Below are 7,163 nucleotides of genomic sequence, written 5' to 3' on the forward strand. Positions count from 1 at the left end.
CCTTGGCTTTGAGTACTCGGGGCCCTTGAAACCCGCTGGGCCGGGCAGATACTTGGACCCCAGCTAGCTGGAAATAAACCTTGCTGTGTGACTTGCATTATCAAGAGTGTTCTCTGTCTAATTGAGGGGTGGTCGACTCCATCCCCTAACATTTGGAGGTTCCACTGAGACCTTAAGACCCTCCTCAGAGAGACAGACAACTCCCCGATACCGAGGTTTAACTAAAGGAACCGCGGAAGGAGGATTGGCCACCTCCAAGAGGGGAGGACTGAAACAGGTCCTCGACTGGAGAGACTGAAACAGGTCTCTGCCCGGTCCCAATTGAGAATTCTCATGGGAAGGAAGGAGCGGGTTGCGACCCTGGAGGCTCCATTACTGGAAGTCGCTGGAGACGACCCCAACAAAAGGGTGCCAGAACGACGTCCACAGTGGATGCTGTTTGGACGGCCAGATAAGGATCCTGAGTGTTGTGTGAGTAGGACGGCGCCTGTGGATGTAGTGTAGCTGACCGGCTTGTGGGTGTTAGAAAACTCGTTTCGAATTTGTGTGTTTGCTGGCTTTGTGTCTCTTATTTTTTCCTGGCTTCTTTTTGTAATAATAATGGGACAGGCTCAGGTAACGCCTAAGACCCTGCTCCTGAACCCCTTCCCTGAGATCCGCTCCAAGGCTCACAATTATGGCGTGGAAGTAAAAAAAGGTAAGTTTGATACCCTCTGCTCTGCAGAATGGCCTACTTTTAAGGTGGGCTGGCCACCCCAGGGGACCTTTTCTCTGGTCATTATTAAGAAAGTCCAAGATGTGATCAACCGGACCGGACTACAGGGCCACCCGGGCCAATATCCCTATATTTTCATGTGGCAAGCTTTGGTAGAGAGTCCTCCCTCCTGGCTGAAACCATTGTCCCCGAGAAGCCGGAGGATTCCACCCCCCCCCGGGTGCTGGCCGTCTCTCGGGCCCCCCACCACTCTACTGCACCCGCTCTTATGGCCCAACCGAAACTCCCAGGGAACCCATCCAAGAAACCTGTCTTACAGGAAGGGTCAGACCTTTACCCCTCCCTGATAGACCTAGATTTTGAAGAAACCCCTCCTCCATAAGCGCCTGTGGAGCCTCTCCAACCTGAAGCGGCCACCCTTCCCGAGCCCCCTCACTCATCCGCCTCCCCGTCAGCTGCCCCAGCCCTGGCCCAGGGACCGGTGTGGGGATTAAGGCCTCGTAGGCACCGGGAGGAGACCCCAGAAGAGGAACCATCCTCCTCCATCTCAGCCGGGGCAGCCATTCTCCCCGTATGGGCCCTGGGAGGTACTGGCCCAGATGGCGAACGATCTTACCAGTATTGGCCCTTTTCAAGCAGTGATCTGTATAAATGAAAGTCTCAAAACCCCCCTTTCTCTGAAGACCCGAGGGGCCTGACTGACCTGTTTGAGTCTGTCATGCATACACATAGCCCCACATGGGACGATTGCCAGCAGCTCCTTAAGACCTTGTTCACTACCGAAGAGCGCGAGCAGATCCTCACTGAGGCCAGAAAGAATGTCCCCGGTGACAACAGACGGCCAACAACATTGCCGAACCTGATCGATGAGCGCTTCCCCTTGAATAGACCGGATTGGGATTTTGGGAACGTGGAAGGTAAGGAGCGTCTCCCAGTTTACCACAAAGACTCTTATGGCAGGTCTCCCGGCCCTGTTCTTAGAACGCCTCTATGATGCTTATAGGCAGTACACCCCTTTGGACCCCCTGGCAGAGGAGAATCAGTCAGCTGTAATTACGTCTTTTATAAACCAGGCTGCCCCAGATATTAGAAAGAAATTATATAAGCAGGAAGGATTGGGAGAAATGACCATTCGGGATCTGATGAAAGTGGTAGAGAGAGTTTTTAACACTCGGGAGACTCTGGAGGAAAGGGAGGATCAGATCAGGAAGGAAAATCGGGAATTACAGGAAAGAATTAGGAAAGAGGACAGAGAGCATCTGAGTAGGGAGAACAAAAGGCAGCAAAAGGAGATGGCCAAGATCCTGCTGGCAGGGGTGCAGGGCACAGCCCGGGCGGGACCGGGTCCAGCCGGACCGACCCGACCTCGAAAACTGTGGCCCAGGCTAGATAGGGGGCAATGCACAAACTGCAAAGAATATGGACATTGGAAGAAGGAAGGCCCCAAGCGCCAGGGCCAGACCAGACAGGACGCTCGGGTTTTGCTGGCAGGAATGGACAGTGACTAGGGGAAACGGGACTCGGATACCCTCCCCGAGTCTTGGGTAACTGTGTATGTGGAGGAGAAACCAGTGGGATTCATGGTGGACCCAGGAGCCCAGTATTCAGTTTTAAACAAGCCTATGGAGCCCCTATCTCAGAAAACCAGCCTGGTGCAGGGGGCAACTGGGTCCAAGGCTTATCGATGGACCAGTAGGCGCCAGGTGGACTTGGGCCGCCACCAAGTGGCCCACTCCTTCCTGGTTATCCCTGAATGCCCGGCCCCCTTGTTGGGGCGTGATCTCCTAACCAAAGTCCAGGCCCGTATCCACTTTGAGCCAGACGGCATCAAAGTAATGGACTGCTAGGGACAGCCCCTTCATGTTTTAACCCTGTCCCTCATAGATGAGCATCGCCTGTTTGCCCTGCAGGACACCTCCTCCCCCATAGAGTGGCCCCATGAGATGGATTACTGGCTTAGAACGTACCCTCAGGCGTGGGCAGAGATAGCAGTACGGGTCTGGCGGCCCACCAAACACCAGTAGTGGTCGAAGTGAAAGCCTCAGCCCAGCCTATCCAGGTCCACCAGTATCCCATGCCCACTGAGGCACGAAAAGGGATTGCCCCACACATTAACCGCCTCTTAGAAGCTGGGATACTGAAACCCTGCCACTCCGCCTGGAACACCCCACTTCTCCCTGTTAAGAAACCAGGGGGGAAAGGATTACAGGTCAGTCCAGGACTTGAGGGAAGTAAATAAGAGGATCGAGGACATCCACCCCACGGTCCCCAACCCTTACACCCTGCTAAGTCACTTACCCCCTTCACATATTTGGTATACTACCCTGGACCTAAAGGATGCATTTTTTAGCATAGCCCTGGCACCCAGCAGTCAACACATTTTTGCCTTCTAATGGTATGATGACAGTACGGGAACCTCCAGACAGTTAACCTGGACTAGACTACCACAAGGTTCAAAAACTCTCCTACTCTGTTTAATGAAGCCTTAAATCAGGATCTGGACTCGTTCCACCTGAGTCATGACTCAGTTACACTCCTGCAATACGTAGATGACTTGCTTCTGGCAGCCCCCACCAAGGCTGAGTGCCAATAGGCCACTGGAGACCTCCTCCAGGAACTGGGACAATTGGGCTATCGGGCCAGCGCAAAGAAAGCCCAAATATGCAGGCACACAGTCACCTACCTGGGGTATAAATTGAAGGAAGGGACCAGATGGTTAACAGAGGTCCTGAAAGAGACTGTTCTCAGGCTCCCAGTCCCAACCTCGACCGAGGAGTCCGTGAGTTTCTAGGAACAGCGGGCTACTGCCGGCTATGGATTCTGGGGTATGCTGAGATAGGGAAGCCCCTGTATGAGGCAACCAAAGATAAGGCCCCCTGGGCCTGGGGGCGGAAACAGCAAAAGGCCTTTGACGAACTTAAGACTGCCCTCTTAAAGGCACCAGCCCTGGCGTTGCCAGACCCTCTGAAGCCCTTTACCCTCTTCGTGGATGAGAGGAGGGGGATAGCGAAAGGGGTACTGATGCAGCGCCTGGGGCCATGGAAGCGTCCCTAAGAGATTAGACCCAGTAGCTTCAGGATGGTCCCCGTGCCTAAGGATCATCACGGCAATAGCCCTGATGGTAAAGGATGCAGACAAACTCACTTTCGGGCAGCATCTGAAGGTAGTAACTCCCCATGAGATCGAGGGGGTCCTGAAACATCCCCCTGGTAGGTGGATGACCAATGCTTGCCTGACCCATTACCAAGGACTCCTGTTAGATGCACCTCGGATCATCTTCGCTGAACCAACTGCACTGAATCCAGCCACCCTGCTGCCAACCCCGGATCTAGAAGCCCCCCTGCATGACTGTCAGGAGATCATGACAGAAATCACCCAGGTGCGCCCCGACCTCTAGGACACCGCCCTCCCCAACAGTGAGTTGGTTTAGTACACTGATGGAAGCAGCTTCATCATGGATGGGGTGCGAAGGGCGGGTGCGGCGGTGGTGGACCAAGACGGGCATGTCCTTTGGAGTGCCTCGCTTCCCCCAGGGACCTCAGCCCAAAAGGCTGAACTGATTGCGCTGGCGGAGGCGTTAGAACGGGCTGAAGGGAAACGGGTGACTGTTTACATCGATAGCCCCTACGCTTTCGGCACTGTCCATGTGCATGGCGCCATCTACCGGGAGAGGGGCTTTGTTACAGCGGAGGGAAAGGAACTGCGTAATCTCCCAGATGTGCAGAGGCTACTGGCGGCGGTGCAAAAGCCCCGGGCAGTTGCAGTTGTCCACGTCCCTGGACACCAGTCTGCCCGGACCTCGGAGGCTGAAGGAAACCGGCGAGCGGATGAGGCCGCCAAAAAGGCAGCAATAGCTTCACCAACTTTGGCACTCGCCCTGCCCACACCTGAGCTCCCACGCCTGCCCCCGCGACCTGACTACACCCCAGAGGATCTGCAGTGGATCCAAAACCACCACTGCCCAGAGCCTGATCGGCATGGGTGGCATCGGGATCCAGAGGGAAGACTGATACTACAGGCAAAACTAGGACTGTTCCTGCTTTCCAACCTGCACCAAGCCGCCCATTTAGGAAAGGGAAAACTGCTGACAATTCTTGAGTCTGCCCGCCTCCGGTTCCCCCAACAAACAACCCAGATCCAGGAGATCGTGGATCAGTGTATTGGGTGCCAGGCTATGAAACCCAGTAAGAAGGGACCCCTACATACAGGTACGAGGGTACGGGGGAGGGCACCAGGACGAAGCTGGGAGGTGGATTTTACTGAGGTAAAACCTGGGAGGTATGGGTATAAGTACTTGCTGGTATTGGTTGACACCTTTCAGGCTGGGTGGAAGCCTTCCCCACGAAACAAGAGACTGCCCAGGTTGTCGATAAGGCATTACTAGAAGAAATCATACCCAGATATGGGGTCCCGAGGATTTAGGGTCCGATAATGGCCTGGCTTTCATCAGCAAAGTCGACTGGCCCAAGCGGTGGGGACCAATTGGAAGTTACGTTGTGAATATAGTCCCCAGAGCTCCGGGCAGGTAGAAAGGATGAATCGAACCTTAAAAGAGACCTTATCTAAATTGACCCTCGAGACTGGCGTGGACTGGGTGACCCTCCTACCCTATGCCATATTCCGGGTTCGAAACTCCCCTTATGTGCACGGATTAACTCCCTTCGAAATTCTATATGGGAGACCACCCACCATTATTGTCCGTGCCTTGCCAGACAAGACTCTAAAGTGACCCCAAATTATCTGGCCAGTTTGAAGGCCTTACAGGAGGTTCAGCATGAAATCTGGCCCATGGTGCGCTCTTTGTATGAGACCAGGGAGATACACCAAATCGGGAACATGGCATTGTCCCAGGGGATTGGGTATGGGTAAGGAGACACAGGTCCCGAGCCTTAGAAGAAAGATGGAAAGGTTCTTATGTGGTTGTTCTGGTTACCCCCACTGCCTTAAAGGTTGACGGCATTGGGCCTTGGGTCCATCACTCCCACGTACGCCCAGCCACCGAGCAGAGACAAGCCAGGGAGTGGACCGTGGGACAACACCTTGATAATCCCCTGAAGCTACAACTCTCCAGACCTCAGGGACGCACCGAATCTCCCATCCGATGATGAAGTGGCTGCTGGTCCTGACCCTGCTCAACGACTGGAAAAGGAACCAACCCTCATCAGCCTTATAAGCAGACATGGATCCTGACCGATGGAGAGACTGGTAGGACTCTCAACGAAACCACCTGCGTGGCCCCACTAGCCACATGGTGGCCAGACTTAACCTTCTGCTTCAGGGATATTATCCCTGATTACGAGTCCACGGCACCCAATTTAGCTCATAGCTATGGATTCTATGCCTGCCCAGGACACTCTAAGGGCCGACAATGTTGGGGGGGGTCCAATATTTCTTCTGTAAGAGTTGGGCCTGTGTCACCTCTAATGACCGGGATTGGAGGTGGGCGGTTTCACGACCAGACTCTCTAAAATTTGCTTTTGTTAATCAAGGAAAGCCTAGAGGGGCAGCCGTTCCTCTCCTTCGAGGGCCTTGTTCGCCTCAAGACTCAGACAGGATCTGAGTTCAGTTCACTGACCAGGGAAGACAGGAAAGGGTTAACAACTGGATTCAAGGAAAACAGTGGGGAATAGTGTTCTACAAATACGAGGGACATGCGGGATCCACTATTTTTGTTAGATTGAAGGTTGAGGCAGTACAGATGAGTAATACTCCGGTAGGTCCAAATAGGGTGCTGGCTCTCCAGCTGGCCGAAAGGCTCCTCCAGCTTCCCCTGCCCCTACCAAGAACCCAGGTAAAAAAAAAAAAAATCACAAACAGGACCATAAGACCCCAGACTAACTCCCCTATAATCTCTCCGGCACCTAGTACACAGGCCACTGAAGACTCCTTACGGAAACTAATGCTTACTATGTATGAGACCCTTAACGCCACCAGCCCTAATCTCACGGCCTCATGTTGGATGTGTTATGATGTGAAGCCTCCGTTTTATGAAGCAATAGGGCTAAATGCCACCTATAATGTATTATCAAATGAGAACCCCTCTCAATGTTCATGGGGGGACCGTAAAATCGGTCTAACCCTACAGCGAGTGAGCGGTAATGGAACCTGCCTAGGGAGAGTGCTGCAAGTTAAACGAAGTCTTTGCACTTCCATAGATAACACCCCTAGTGGGAGAGGTGGCCCAGAGTGGCTAATCCCAGAAAATAATGGATGGTGGATATGTTCAAAGACTGGCCTCACCCCGTGCCTCTCGACCTCGGTCTTTAATGCCTCTGAGGAGTTCTGTGTCCTGGTGGCTCTGATGCCCCGCATCCTCTACCACCCCGAGGAACACATGTATTCTCACTGGAGTAAAGGCACAAGTGAGAGAAGTAAAAGAGAGCCCATCACTGCACTAACTATTGCTACCTTGTTCAGCTTAGGAGTAGCTGGGGCTGGGACTGGCATA

General features: G+C 53.5%; 1 pseudogene; it reads left to right on the forward strand.

The window, feature by feature from the left end:
• Positions 1-333: 333 nt before the first annotated feature.
• Positions 334-6,682, forward strand: LOC111147170 (annotated as a pseudogene).
• The last annotated feature ends 481 nt before the right edge of the window (positions 6,683-7,163 follow it).

The sequence above is a fragment of the Enhydra lutris genome, unplaced genomic scaffold (genome assembly GCF_002288905.1).
Source record: "Enhydra lutris kenyoni isolate GAN:26980312 unplaced genomic scaffold, ASM228890v2 scaffoldscaffold15, whole genome shotgun sequence".
NCBI classification, from domain to species: domain Eukaryota; kingdom Metazoa; phylum Chordata; class Mammalia; order Carnivora; family Mustelidae; genus Enhydra; species Enhydra lutris.